Source organism: Mobula birostris, chromosome 10, assembly GCF_030028105.1.
Source record: "Mobula birostris isolate sMobBir1 chromosome 10, sMobBir1.hap1, whole genome shotgun sequence".
NCBI classification, from domain to species: domain Eukaryota; kingdom Metazoa; phylum Chordata; class Chondrichthyes; order Myliobatiformes; family Myliobatidae; genus Mobula; species Mobula birostris.
This window is the reverse complement of record NC_092379.1, coordinates 96874526-96890613: the sequence shown is the minus strand read 5'-3', so window position 1 is coordinate 96890613 and position 16088 is coordinate 96874526. Positions and strand designations below refer to the sequence as shown.

Sequence of the window (16088 nt, the reverse complement as noted above, 5' to 3'; positions counted from 1 at the left end):
TGGGGAAAAGATTCTTACTGTCTACCTGAAAGGTTGGGTTCCCAATCTCTTTTATGCCATGGACCATTACCATTAAGCAAGCGGTTTGTGGACCCCTGGTCTACCTGATCTATGCCTCTCATAGTTTAAAAATCCTTTGTCAGGTCTTACTTCAGCTTCTGCTGTTCAAAGGGTAGCAACACAAATTTGCCCAGCCTTCCCTTATAGCTCACACACTCTAATCCAGACAGCATCTTGATAAACCACTTCTGTACCCTCTCTGTATTTCCATATCCTTTCCTATATCAGGGTGATCAGAATGATACACAATATTCCAAATGTGGTCTGACTGAAAGTTTTGTAGCCTGAGCATAAATTCCTTACTCTTGTACTCAACTCCCCCACCAATGAAGGCAAATGTGCTATATGCCTTCTTTACTACCTTATTTGTTTGAAAAGCCACTTTCAATGAATTATGGACCTGAAGCCAAGATCCCTCTGGAGCTCAGTGCTATTAGGGGGATCTACTATTAACTGCATACCTTCTCCTTTCATTTGACCTCCCAAAGTGCAGTATATCAACACTTGCCCAGATTAAACTCCATCTGCCACTTTGTTATCCATATCTGTAACTGATTGATATCACGCTGTGTTCTTTGATAATCATTTACGCATTTAATACCTCAGCCTCAAGCTCTGAATCCAAATTCAAAATTCAACCTTTTCCTCCTTAATTGGGCCTGCTATCTCCTTAGTTATTATTTTTTTAAAAATGTTAAGTGTAAAATACCTTGGGATTCCACTTGATCCTGCTTGCCAAGGACATTTCATGGCCTCTTCTGACCTTTGTAATCGCCTTCTTGAACACTTTCCTTCTATCTTAATATTCCACAAGGATCCAGCCTGATTTTAGCTTTCTAAACTTATGCATGCTCCCTTTTGCTTCCTGACTAAATCTAGGACCTCTTGGGTCATCCAAGGTTCTCTTACCTTCCCATCCTTGCCCTTACTCCTTCCAGAAACATGCCAACCTTGAAGGCTGATCAGCTGCTCTTGAAACAACTTCCACATGTCAGATATGGACCTGTCTGACCGCAAATGATCCCAATCAATGACCCTTAGCTCCTCTCTTATCCTGTCCTAATTTGACCTCTCCAAATTTAGCAGAATATATGATATATGTTTTGTGATCACTAAACATAAACTTTTCATAGAATCAAATTTTATCCTTACTCATAACTAAAAATATAATGAATTGTGGTCACTATTCCTGAAATGTTTACTCACTGCCAGGTCTGTCACTCGGCAGGTTTCATTTCCCAAAACCTGGTCCAGTACGTTTTCTCTTCTTGTTGGGTTCTTCACATACTTCTTCAAGATCTCCTCTTGGACATTTTGAAGAAATTCCACCCCATCTAGGCCTCTGTATTAAGAAAATTTCGAGCAACACTGGAGAAGTTAAAACCTTCCACTATGACAACCCTGTTATTCCTGCACCCTTACACAACCTATTTTACTACCTGCTCTTCCACCTCTCAGTGGCTATGGGGTGTGGGTGCGGGCTATCGGATAATTCCATCAATGTAGTTTGACCTTTAGAGCTCCATCCAGATTGCATTTGTGGATGAGACCTCCAGTGTGTCCTCTGAGTACTGCTGTGACCTTCTCCCGTTGGGGTAGCGCAACCCTTCCACCTCTTTTACACCCCCCTCTATCACGTCTTAAACAACAAAAGCCAAGAACAGTCCTGTCCCTCACATAACTAGGTCTCTGTAATGGTAACAACATCATTACTCCATATACATGGTGTCATGTGACTGGCAACAATGAACATAGAATTGAATTAAGTCAGGTTTTGTAAAAACAATCAAACATTTATTAAACTCTGCTCAATATAAAAAAAAAAACAAACGAAAATCTTAACCGGAAGTAAACTGCTATCGGCCATTTAACAAATCACCACTCAGTACTAGTTCTTAAAGCGATAAATGCGAAAACAGTTCTTAAAGCGGTAAATTCAAACACAGTTCTTAGAATGGTAAATTTGAAAGTCCAAGAGATTTATAGAGTCAATTAAGAGACTTTCCTGAAGTAAAGAATTCCTTGAAGACACGACATCACGCCAGTCCCAGCCAGATCCTGCCTTGTCCGCCGGATTCACGACGACGGAAATAAAACGGTTTAAAGGCACTGACCTTTCCCTCTGTATACTATCCTGCACAGCCTTTTCTGCCACTTTTAGCAGAGGCTATCTCATGCAGATCACTCTTTCTTGAACAAATTCAATAATGGTCGATCTTTTCAACTGTTGAATGACTCCTTCAGGTTCCTGTCTTCACTCTCCAATACTACAGAAAAGATACATCAACAAACCTGGCAGCGATTGATTAAACTGCCAGTCCAGCACTATTGTACCTTACAATAGAACATAAAACTCTGTTTTAAATCAAAACTGTGTCATAAAGCAAATACGCAGCAGAGCGGAGTCTGTAGCTAACGTTCTAACTGGAAAACCCCCTGCGTCACCACAGGGGTCTCCTTTTATACCTGTGGTGAACATGTCATCACATGACCTCACATTGGTGGGAAAATTACATCAGGTGACCTCCAAAAGACCATTACATCATTCTCACAAGACAGTCACAAGATATCCATGAGGTATGTAACAATGGCATTTACTGGCATATATAGCTAACAGGCACATTCATTCCATATCCATAATTGGCACATTCATCTAACTCGTGTTCAAGTTTTTATATATCTCCAGCTACTGTTGTATCATCAGCAAACTTGATGATGTGGTTTGAGCAGAATCTGGCAGTACAGTTGTGAGTCAGCATTGTGATCAACAGCAGACTGAACACACAGCCCTGGGGGACACCAATGCTCAGAGTGATGGAGTATGGGATGTTGCTGCCAACTCAGACTGACTGTGAAGTTACCATCAAGAAGTCCAAGATCCAGTTACGGAGAGGGGTGTTGAGTCCCAACCAGGACAGTTTGCCCATCAACCTCTGAAGGATCTTTGTGTTAAACGCTGAGCTTAAGTCAATGAACAGCATCTTGGTGTATGAGGCATCATTTTCTATGTGGGACAGGATGGAGTGGTAGGTGATTTGGAAAGGGTTCAATGTAGCTGGAAGGATACAACCCATTACCAGTTGCTCAAAGCACTTCATGATTGCTGAAGTCAGTGCCAGTGGATGGTAATCATTTTGGTCAGTTACTATTGCTCGCTTAGTCACCAGAATGATGGTCACTGCCTTGAACCCTGCAGTGACAGTGGACTGCTGCAAAGAGATATTAAAGATGTCAATTAAGAGCTCTGTTAGTTGGACTGCACAGTCCCTCTGCACCTGATCAGGTATGTTATCCATCCCCACAGCTTTGAGTGGATTTAACCCTACTGGGATCTTTCTCACCTTGGCTGTGGTCAGACAGGGTGCCTGTTCCTCAGGGGGAGAGGGTCTTTCCTCAATATCACATCATTCATTGCATCAAATCTTGCGTAGAAGACACTCAGCCTATCAAGAAGGGAGGCATCGCTGTTGTTGACACACAGGGTGAACTTGTAATCAGTTATGGTTTGTGTATGTTTCCATATGCACCATGTGTTCCTGGTTTCACAAAGGTGCCTGTGAATTTTCTGTGAGTACTCTCACCTTGCCTTCCTGATGGCACAGGAGACCTCTTGCTGACCTTAGAGTTGTCCTATTACTAGATCTGATGGCAGTGTCCCAATCTCTATGTAGTGAACAAACCTCTGCAGTCAACTGTGGTTTTTCGTTTGCCCTGACAGTGCAGTGTTTATCATGGTAACATCCTTAGTGCATTTTCCTATGTAGCTAGTCACCGATCCTGCATATTAATCAATGTTGATGTGATGTTCATAGGTAGCCACCTTCCTGAATATTCTCCAGTTTAACTGGCAACCTCCTCACCATTCCCCATAAATGGTGTATACTAAAGATTTTATTACATGTAAGTTTTGTCTGATACTTTTGAAGAAAGTGTTTACGGTACATAACTTCAGCTTCTAACTTTTCTTACTATCTTGATTTCATTTTTTTAAAGATGCCAAAATCAGGTCTTTATTGTATTATCTGTTGCTTCCATTATAAAAGGAATTACCAATGTGCATTCTCCAAATCACCCACATTTTGCAATCGGTGACATTGAATGTTAGGTTCGAAGAAAATTAGAAATAGTACTTTCTTTCCTTGCTGTGAAATTCTTCAACTCAATTGACTTCTCCGGCTTCTCAATGAAATTACTGTTATTGGACACCTGAGATGTTCGACAGCTACCTGATAGAAGCTAATTACAGGAGAAAGGAAGGAGATATCAAAGCTTGAAAAATCATTCTGGACAACTTTTCTCATAGTTAGAAGCAAGTACTAATTCCCTTCCATGGATGCTGCCTGACCTGCTGAGTTCCTCCAGCATTTTGTGTGCGTTGCTCTGAATTTCCAGCATCTGTGGTATCTCTTACATTTACTATTTCCATGAGCACGCAGAGACTAAGTGGAGAGCAGAGGCAGAATCTGTACGTTGTGTATTGTAGAGAGGTACCAGATGAGACATGGAACATTGCATCAATACTTCAAAAATAAGAAGATGGCCAATTTTGTGGAGAGTGTAACATAGTAGGGATAGTTTTAGGTTGCACTAGCAAATAAAGGACATAGTAGAAATAATACCTTGCTCTGTGAGACATTTGTAGTTTCAGTTGCTAGGATGGAAAAAGAAAATGTGTCATTTTATAGGACAGAACAATTTTGCCAAAATATTGCAAGTTAGTAAATTTTCATATAGGCTTCATTTCTACAGATTTTATATGTATATTTCCTTTTGATTAAGAAAACTATGACGATCTGCTTCATGTCTACCTTGCATTAATTGGAATCAATAGTATGAACAATAGGGGGTGAGAATATGCTCACTTCCATAGAGAACCATTAACTAACTGTGGTACGGTGGTCAGATTAGCCCTAAAAAGTGCTTGCACCTCACCTTTGCATCAGTCCTTCAGTGGAAGAACTCCCGTATACTGCATGACTGCTTCATTAGAATGGCGCAGTCAACCTTGATTGAAAAGTTAAGTGCTTTTTTTCTCTCTTTTTATTTCACTTCTTAGTGACTTCTTAATCAATTTATAGCATGCAAAGGTATTTTGAAGAAGCTTAAGAACAATATTTACAAGTAAATCTTTTTGAATCTTTTTAAAGCCCTTTTTATCAACAGAAACATTTTGAAAAACCTTTAACATCTGTGAACAGTTGGGCCATCAGGGTGGATTGTAACTAAGGCCTCAGAATCCGCTGCCTGAGGTCAGGTCACCATTCACTGGTTGGTCTGCTTTGTGGAGGAGCTGCACCAATGGGCCTCCTGTGTGATTAGATCTGCCAAGGTGCAAAAAGTATAATAGTGGGCATAGTGTTGCAGCAGTCCAGATCAAGAATGATTTGGCCCAGTATTTTGTTTTGCTATTTTTTTGCCTTTTAAAATGAGACAAACTGTGTTTCTGTAGCATAACTTTTTTCTTGTAATTTATTTTTTATTGAATTTCATCATCAAACAAACATTTCCATAAGATGTATTTCAGATACTGTACATATATATCATATAATCATATTTGTCACAAATCTCCACATAATATTTATCTGAGGTATACACTTATCGAAAGGAGAGGAAAGAAAGAACAATCGAAAGAAGAAAACTATGTACAGAGTAGGGAGTGATGTTTTTTTTACAACATATTCGTTGACTTGTGAGAATAAAATCAGGCCTATGAGGTGTTATGTAGTTAAACCATTTTTTCCAGTATCAATCCATTGTTCCAACTTATGATTAACAGATGCTGTTAGCTTCTCCACTCTGTAAATGTCCATTGTAATTTCCATCCATACATTTAAAGTTGGGCTCTCCTGTGATAACCATTTCCTGGTAAGGGTCTTTTTATCAGCCACCAGCAGTACATTCATTAAATATTTATCTCTTTTCAACCATTCTTGAGGTATATACCCAAAATATATGATCTTACTCTCTAAGGGTATTTCACATTTAAAGATGTCTTGTAGGGCATTATGTATCCCACTCCAATATCCTTTGATAACGGGGCATTCCCAGAAAATATAATAATGGTTTGCATTTTGATTTCCACAATTTCTCCAGCAAGCAGGGGAGTTACTATTATAATGGGATTTCTGAGAGGGTGTAATAAAATATCTTATCAAGTTTTTCCACCCGAACTCCCTCCATTTCTGTGAACTGGTACACTTCCATTGATACCTCCATATTATTGTCCATTCTTCCTCAGATATAATTATCCCTCCTTCCTTCTCCAATTTTGTTTTAATGTATGAAGTCGAATGTGTTTTAAGATTTAACAGACCCTTATAAATGCTTGAAATTATTCTACTACCGGTGTCTGAATTATGTGCTTTTCTAAATAGTTTTGCCTTGGTTACATTTTTAACCATCCTATTAACATACTGTTGCATCTGTAAATACTAGTAAAAGTCTTGTTTTTCTTGTAAGTGTTTCTCTTTGAGCATTTCAAAACTGAACAGTGTTCCTTCTTTCATTATATTGCAGATAGCTGTTATTCCTTTAGCTGTCCAGTCCTTAAAACTGGCATCCAGTTTATTCAGCATAAAATCCGAGTCATATGCACACTATTTAAGAATTGCAATGTCTCCCTCCAGTTTATATTCCTTTACAATAGTTTTCCATATTTTAAGAGTCCATTTCACCCACAGGTTGTCAATATTATTTATGTAACTTTGTAGGTTGTTATCAGCCAAAATTGCCTGTATGGGGATGGAAAGTATCCTCTCCTCAATGTTTTTCCATTGAGCGTCCTATGATGGGTTGCACCAGTATATCATGGCTCCCAACTGTGCCACAAAATAATAATCTCTAAGAGAAGGTAGGCCCCATCCCCCCTTTTCCTAGGCTAATTGCAAAGTTTTGAGATGAACCCTAGGCCTTTTACCTTGCCATATATATCTTGAGAGCATCTTGTTCCATTCATTGAATTGATTTTGGTTAATCTCTATAGGTAGGGTCTGAAAGAGATAGAGTAGTCTGGGCAGTATATTCATTTTAATAGATTCAATCCTTGAACTGAGACCAAGAAAAGGAATTAGGTTCCATCTTGTTATATCTTCTTAATTTTTTATATATATAGGCTGATAATTGCATTCTGATAATTTTGCCAAATCTTTTGGCATAATGATGCCCAAATACTTGACGGACTCTGTTTGCTATGCCCAAGGATATCTACTTTCAATTTCTCTTGGTGGGCTATAGTTATATGAAAATAGTTGGGTTTTATCTATGTTGATCTTGTATCCTGATAATTGGCCATATTGTTCAAAGGATTGCATCAACTTAGCTAAAGAGTATGTTGGTTGCCCTAGATAGATCAAAATCTCATTCGCGTATCAGGCCAATTTATGCTCTGTCCCTTTAATAGTAATACCCCTGATATCTTCATTTTGTCAGATATATTGAGCAAATGGCTCCCCATATAACGCGAAGAGTAGTGGTAACCATGCACAACCCTTTCTCATACCCCTTTCTAGGGTAAAACTATTAGATAAATATCCATTGATTTTAATCCTGGCAGTAGGATTGTCATATAGTGCCTGTATAGTTTTAATAATTGTGTCATGTAGACCAAATCTATGAAAAACTCTGTAAAGAAAATTCCAATTAACTGAATCAAATGCCTTTTCAGTGTCCATGCTTATCACTATTGTTTCAATTTCAATTTTTTAAAATATGATCCATACTCTGAAGTGTCCTTCGTATATTGCCTGGTGTTTGGCGTTGTATAAAACCTGTCTGATCATTATGTATCAGTGTGGGTAGAAACTCTTCTAGTCGCTTGGCCATGATGGCGGTAAATATTCTATAATCCACATTAAGAACAGATATTGGTCTAAATGACCTACATTCCATTTTATCCTTGCCTTCTTTCGGTGTAGCTGAGATTATCGCCTCCTTCCAGCTGGGTGACATTTGCGCCTTTCTTAGGGCCCAGTTCAGCGTGGGGAGTAAAACAGGAATTAACTCACTTCTAAACTCTTTATACCACTCTGCCGTATATCCATCTGATCCTGGTGACTTGCTTAATTTAAGCCTATTAATTGCTGTTTTTAGTTCAGCTTCAGTTATGTCAGCAGTCATCGTTCTATTTTGTTCTTTGCTTAAAGTGGGTAACTCCAAGGAATTCAGGAAGGTGCAAATTTGGATTATGCTTCCCCGTGGAATATAGAGTTTTGTAAAACATTTCAAAAGCTTCTTGAATTTCACTTAGCTTATTTTTTTTATCACTTTTGTTCTTGGATCCCTTATTCTATGAATTATATTTCCTACTATCTTTTTTTTCAGTCTCGACGCCAGTATTTTCATAGATTTAGATCCACTTTCATAGTGTCTCTGTTTCAGAAACATTTTTTTTTCTAATTTCTTGTGTAGCCAAACTATTAATTTCATTCCTAATTTTTAAAATTTCCTCTAGTGTATCCTGTGCCAAACTCAATTTGTGTTTTTTTTCTAGTTCCTTCAGCTTATTTTGTAATTCCTCTAATGTTCATTTCCTTATTTTTTTCTTATATGAAGATATCGCATAATTTTCCCTCTTAAGACAGCCTTCGGAGTGTCCCATAGAATGGGAGGTGAAACCTCTCCATTATCATTGAATTCTAAGGAAAGATCAATTTCTTTTTTAATTTGTTCCTTAAAATAGGGATCATTGAGTAGACTTGAATTTAGTTTCCAAATAGTATTCTTTGGTTGTAGGTCAAAATCAACAGATAAATATATAGGTGAATGGTCACTTACATCTATTGTCCCCATTCCACAGGTGGTTATTTTGTCTCTATCTTTTCCAAATGGTATGAACTAGTCTATTCTTGTATATACGGAATGGGGGGGCAGAATAATGAGTGTAATCCCTTCTGTCGGGGAAAAGATCCTTCCATATATCAATTAGACCAACATCCTCAAAAAGAGTGGTAACTTATTTATGTAAGGACTTTGTTTCATAAGTTTTTCTATTGGAAGAGTCTAACTTTGGTTGTAATTGTAAATTTAAGTCTCCCCCACATATCAAGAGACCTTCTGTTTCCGTTACCATAATATTAGTAATTTTCTGGAAGAAACTAACATCACTTCCTGGGGATGCGTATATATTCAGTAGAGTAACTGGATTTCCATCTGTATTCCCGCTTACCAGAATATATCTGCCCTCCTTATCTCTAATTTCGAATACTTTTTCAAAATTTAGCTTATTTGAGATGAGAATATAACTCCTCTCCTATGTCCTGATTTATATGAGGAGAAAAACAAATTAGTGAAGCCCATTCTGCTCAATTGCCCCCTGCTGTACTCACTGTACACCCATGATTGTGTAGCCAAGTTTCCATCAAACTTAATATATAAGTTTGCTGATGACACAACAATTGTAGGCCGTATCTCGGGTAATGATGAGTTTGAGTACAGAGAGGAAATTAAGAACCTGGTGGCATGGTGCGAAGACAATAACCTATCCCTCAACGTCAGCAAGACAAAGGAATTGGTTGTTGACTTCAGAAGGAGTAACGGACCGCACGACCCAATTTACATCGGTGGTGCACAAGTGGAACAGGTCAAAAGCTTTAAGTTCCTTGGGGTCAATATCACAAATGACCTGACTTGGTCCAACCAAGCAGAGTTCACTGCCAAGAAGGCCCACCAGCATCTTTACTTCCTGAGAAAACTAAAGAAATTTGACACAAAATAATCTGCAGATGCTGGGGTCAAAGCAACACTCACAACATGCTGGAGGAACTCAGCAGGTCAGGCAGCATCCGTGGAAAAGATCGGTCGATGTTTCGGGCAGGAATCCTTCGTCAGGGCTGAAAGAAATTTGGCCTGTCCCCTAAAACCCTCACTAATTTTTATAGATGCACCGTAGAAAGCATTCTTCTAGGGTGCATCACAACCTGGTATGGAAGTTGTCCTGTCCGAGACCGAAAGAAACTGCACAAGATCGTGAACATGGCACAGCACATCACACAAACCAATTTTCCGTCCGTGGACTCACTTTACACCGCACACTGTTGGAGCAGTGCTGCCAGGATAATCAAGGACACGACCCACCCAGCCAACACACCTTTCATCCCTCTTCCCTCCAGGAGAAGGCTCAGGAGCTTGAAGACTCGTACGGCCAGATTTGGGAACAGCTTCTTTCCAACTGTGATGAGACTGCTGAACGGATCCTGACCCGGATCTGAGCCGTACCCTCCAAATATCTGGACCTGCCTCTCAGTTTTTTCACACTACCTTACTTGCGATTTTTCTATTTTCTATTTATGATTTATAATTTAAATTTTTAATACTTAGTAATTTTTACTATTTTTAATATTTGATACTTGTAATCCAGGGAGTGGGAAGCGCAGAATCAAATATCACTGTGATGATTGTACGTTCTAATACCAATTGTTTGGCGACAATAAAGTATAAAGTATAATTTTCCATGCTCATTATCACTTAAGTGAGTTTCCTGTAAATATACTACATGGGCTTGTTCTTTTTTCATTTTTGATAGAATTTTACTGCGCTTGACTGGATTCAACAGCCCATTAACATTAAAAGAAATGAATTTTACTTTGTCCTTAGCCATGTGTATTTGTCTGTTAGTATATCATTGAAATTTGCAGAATATAACTTAATCGATCTACTCCCTGAACAAATAAGAGTCAAAAAACACGAATAATAATAAAAAAAGATAAGGAAGGTGTGATTCCAAGGCTGGGGTCTCCAGATGATCCTGGGTTGGGCTGGAAGAACCATCTAGCCGTGGGGGATAGCCCCTCCTACCTGTGGGTTGAGGGCCCCCACTGCAGTACCTATAAAAGTAAGTAAAAAAAACTATGTCCATTACACAGAAATGATTTCCCTGTGTATTCCTCCTATGTATATATTCTCATTTAGGTGGGGAAAAAGGAATGAATAAATGAATTTTTTAAAATTGAGTAATAAAAAATCCACATTATAACACATTTTTCTCGAGATAGGTATATTACTGTCTATTTTTGCTTCCATTTAGTTTATCAGCACTTTTAAAGTTAGCCAAACCTTATGGCTCTTCTGGAGGTGGTGAGGGCTGCTCTCGGACGACTGATAGTCTCTTCCTAATATCCTTCTCTCGTCCTGCTCCCATCCCCAGCTTTCTAAGTTCTCTTACTATTTCCCAAGCAGCTCGGGACAACTGCTCAGCCAGAGTTTCCCTTGGTTTGACCATGCTAATGGATAGTCCTCAGTTGTTCATGTCTGTAGTCGCCTCCTCCACCATTTGGTACCGTCGCATCCCTTCTTGGTAAAATACCCTCAGTTTAGCAGGGTACAGGGTTTGGAATTTAATCTTTTTTTGCTTTAATATTTGTTTCGCTTCAGAATATTTCTTCCGTTTCTGTAGGACTGCCGGGGGGCTAATTTTCCCGTTCCAAAAAACCCTCTTCTTACCCCAGGCCCTTCGTAGAATCTCCGCCTTGCTCTTGATTCGAAGGAATTTAAGAACTATTGAGCACGGTTTACTTGGTCTGTCTCCGGGAGGCCGCTGGACGAGCGAACAATGTGCCCTCTCAATTTCAATCTCCATGGTCTGGGGAATCTCCAGCGCTTCCCACAGCAGGCTGTCTACAAAGTCCATCATCGACGATCCCTCCACTCCTTCAGGAACATTATAAATCCTGATATTTTTCCGTCGCGATCTTCCCTCCTGGTCAAGCAATTTACTTTCCTGTTGATTTAATATTTTTATCGTCTTACTTAGTATCTGTTCCACGTTTTGCACGTGATCCTCCACCTTCTCAATTCAAGTCTCTGCCACCGCTATTTTCTGATTGACGTTGGCAAGCTCTGACTTTATATCATTGAGTTGCTGTTTTATATCTTTTTGGACTTCCCTTATGTCTTCCAGGACCCTTATCATATTTGCTGCTTCGCCTGCACAAGGCCCATCCTCAGCTTCGCCGCCACACGCGCGTGTAGGAGAGCCGCGTGCTGCAGCTCTCTCTTCCATGGGCTCTGCAGTGATGCTTTTTTTTTATCTCCATTCTTTCTCTCCATTCTTGCCCCCCCTTATCAATTCAGATGTTTTCAAAAGATCTTGTACTTGATGGATTAATGAGGCAAAATATGCGTTTTTCCGGGGCAGATGTTGTTTTAAGCTGCCATTCTGAACAATGATGTCACCGGAACCCTCTATAGCATAACTTACGGATGATTCTCAAACAGAAATTAGCATTTAATGCTCCAGCAAAACAGTAGCGTCTATTCTATGCAGCCAAAATGAAAATACTTCAGTGCCAATTCTATGCCTTACAAAAAATAAATGTTAAGTTAAGCATGGTAATGTATACGAGGAGAGAATAATTCTTGTGGTTTAATTACTAATGAAATTTTGAATTAAATCTTTACGTAAATATCACAATTTATGGCATCTATGAATGAATTATATTAGCAATTGGAATGTGCCCTTGAAGTTAATAAAAGAAACATATGCTATAAATCTGCAAAATAAAATTGGTAATCTCGAGCTGGCAGTATCTAAAATGCAAGCTAATGTTACTCTTCCTTATTTGTATACCTTAATATTTGCATTATGCATGAATCTTGGACTTGTGTTGAGATTTGGATCAGCACTGTACTGGAGAGTATGTCAGAAAGGCCACATGACAAAATGTTTTACATCAACTGTATTAGTTTCAAACATGTAATAACTTAAAAAAAATCCATTGCTGGGATACTAAATCCAATGGTTCGGAATACCAACAAAGTTGGACGGTTCAGCAAATGTAAAACTGGTCCTAATCTCATACCTCACTTTGAGTTTTACCTCTACTCCCTCGATATAATTGGGAGTATCAGAATAATTGTATGATGTGCTCAAATCACATTTATCAGGTAGGATTATTTGAATCAATTAGTGAAAAGTCCATCAGAGAATGGTGCTAGGGTCAATTAAGATAAATTTTAGGATAATTTAATTGATAGTAATTTAGCTCCCTTATTTTTAGTTTATTCTCCTCATTGCTTTGCCATAATCATATCATATCAGATATTTACTCTGCCTCAGATCATTTATTTAAAATAGCAACAGAAAAAACAATCTATTTGAAGAATGCTATGGTTCTGCCAAGCAAGAACCAGAGAGAGGAAATCATTCTGGTTTATTATTCCTGATGCTCCTGATTGATTCCTGTTGAACTTCCAATGTATTGATGTCATGTCTTCAATGCATGAAGACTCAGCCAAAACCTACTCTCATCGTTCGCACATTAAGAGTTCCATTTTAAAAAAAAAACCTCTTGATCAAAGAAAGTGTTTTGAATGAAAAAATAATAGAGAAATTTGTTTTATCAGCTTTAATTTTTTTCACCAATATCTGATTATCCTTCAATAAAAACAGATAATACATACTTTTTTTCTACATTAGGCTTAACATCAAATTGAAATTCATTGTTGATAATAAACCAAGCCTCACTTGAAGTTCTTGCCTTGAGCCACTTCACTCTGGACATAATTATGCATGAGCCTGATTATGGGGAGCAGAAAGGAAGGGAAGCTTAGAAGAATTTTTTCCAGATTTATTCCCAGTCTCAACTGGACTTGAAATGAATTTTCATGTCTTAGATTTTCAGGAGGTAGGTCTGAGGCTTCTCCAATACAACTTGTGCTGATTGTGCCTCTTTCATTGTGCCTCTTTCATTCTGCAGTTGTAACCTCTTTCATTTAATCACTGGTACCGCTTCTGGTTTTAAGCCTTTGGGATTGTGTCTGGCGAGCCTCATGAATCATCAGTCCAATTTTTGTCCCTTGATGGAATTAAGTGACTGAAAAAACAATGATAATTACAAAAACAGAAGAGATGGGTTTAAAAAGAAAATGTGAACGATAAAGTGAAATATTTAAATAGCAGAAAGACTTTCTGGAATGTTCTATTTTCCAATTGAAGTGACTGTTGAATGACTTCTTTTCTCCTTTCAACCAACAGACTTGATACTTCGTAATTTTATACACCCTGAAAGTGGCTTAATGTCTTTGGTTAGCCACAGAAAGATCATTTTTCCCTTAAAGTATTTGCTTCTTCAATGGAATACTTATTTACTGAACATTACAAAATATTTTTCCACTTCTTATCTGTTGTCGTAGCTTTTAATAAATTTAAGTAAATTTGCTTCTTACACCTATTGGACTACACTTTCCAACAAGTTTATCACTCTTAAAATGAACATTAACTTCAATCATATTATGATCATTTCCCCCCTAAAGATCCATCCTTAGCAGTTATGAATTATAAACTGTGGTCTTTTACATATGTCCTAACGAAAATAGCATGTTACCTGGGTGGATCCTCAACATATTATTGTAGCAAACTGTCTTGAATGTATTCCATTAAATTGTCCTCACTTCTATATTTTCCAGTTTGATTTGTTTAGTTTGTCTGGAGATGAAATTCCCTTGTGATTATTACTGGTATTATTTCCCGATTTGATAATTGATTCTGCAGTATGGTGTTGACATAGAGCTTATGAAACTAGTGTTTGATCTATTTCATCTGTTCAGCCAAATGCCTTCTATTTTTCGATCTCCTAAATCAAGATCTTCTTTCACTACTGTACTGGAGTTGCTCTTTATTGTCAGAACAACCGACCTGTTCATTCTCCATTTTCTATTAAAATGACAGAATAAGAAAATGAGAACGATAAATGTGACAACAAGTTAAAATAAATGAAGTGGAATATTGGGGTAGATTTTGCTTGGTTCCTGCTGTATCCCCCACAGAACGTCTGTAGCTGTACCAACCCTGAAATTCTAATCAAACTTAAGACCTTACTGCCATGTTTAACTTGTAAGGTGGAGTCCATGAGTGGACTACCTTGGTATTTGTGTATTTTATGCTTTCAACGTCATTTCCCACCTTTTCTGGGTGTTGCTGATAATCTTCAAATTTTTTTTTAAAACTAGAAAGTATTGTGTTAAAAATACTTTCCTTTTGCTTCCAAGTTTGAAGTATATCTGGTCTTGCAATTCAGTAGGAACCAGAAGCATCCCTGCTAAGTTTAGTAGCCGAATAGGAGGCCAGATGTATCGGCACCTAACCTCCAATATATGCCACAAGACACAGGAGTGGAATTAGACCACTTGGCCTATCAAGTCTGCTCCACCATTCCATCATAGCTGATTTCAACTCATTCTCCTGCTTTCTCTCCTTAACCTTTAGCACTCAGATTAGTCAAGATCTTATCAACTTTCACCTTAACATGCCCAATGACTCGCATAGTTGACTGTGGCAGTGAATTGCACAGATTCAGCACCCTCTGGCTAAAGAAAATTCATCTTTGTTCTAAATGGATGTTCCTCTTTTCTGAGGCTGTGCCCTCTGGTCCTAGTCTCCCCCACTATATGGGAAACATCTTCTCCACATCCACTGTATCTAGGCACTTCAATATTTGATGGGTTTCTGTGAGGTGCCCCTCATTCTTCTAAACTCCAGCGAGTGCAGGCACAGAGCTATCAAAAGCTCCTCATGCATTAAACTTTTCATTCCCAGATTCATTCTCATGAACGTCCTCTGAGACCGGCCTAACCAATGCCAGAACGTCTTTCTTTAGACAAGGGGCCCAAAGCTGCTCACAATATTCCAAATGCCATCTAACCAATGCCTTATAAAGCCTCAGCATCACATCCTTGCTTTTATATTCCAGTTTTTGACGTGAATGCTGACATTGACTTTTGCCTTCCTTACCACTGACCCAACCCGCAAGATAACCTTTAGAGGATCCTGAATGAGGACTCCCAAGTCCATTGCACCTGAGTTTTGAAGTTTCTCTCCATTTAGAAAATAGTTCATGGCTTCATTCCTTCTATCAAAGTGCATCACCATACACTTCCCTACACTGTGAGGGAGGTTCTTCGCCCAATCTCTCAATCTGACTAAATACTTCTACTGACATCCTGCTTCTTCAACACTATCTGCCTCTTCACCTATCACTGTATCGTCTGCAAACTTGGCCACAAAGTCAACCACTCTTTTATCCAAATCCTTGACA

General features: G+C 38.5%; 1 protein-coding gene across 9 annotated transcripts in view; it reads left to right on the top strand.

The window, feature by feature from the left end:
* srpx2 (sushi-repeat containing protein X-linked 2) overlaps positions 1–16088 on the top strand; it is a 143402-nt gene that overhangs the window by 93054 nt on the left and 34260 nt on the right. The window lies entirely within an intron of this gene.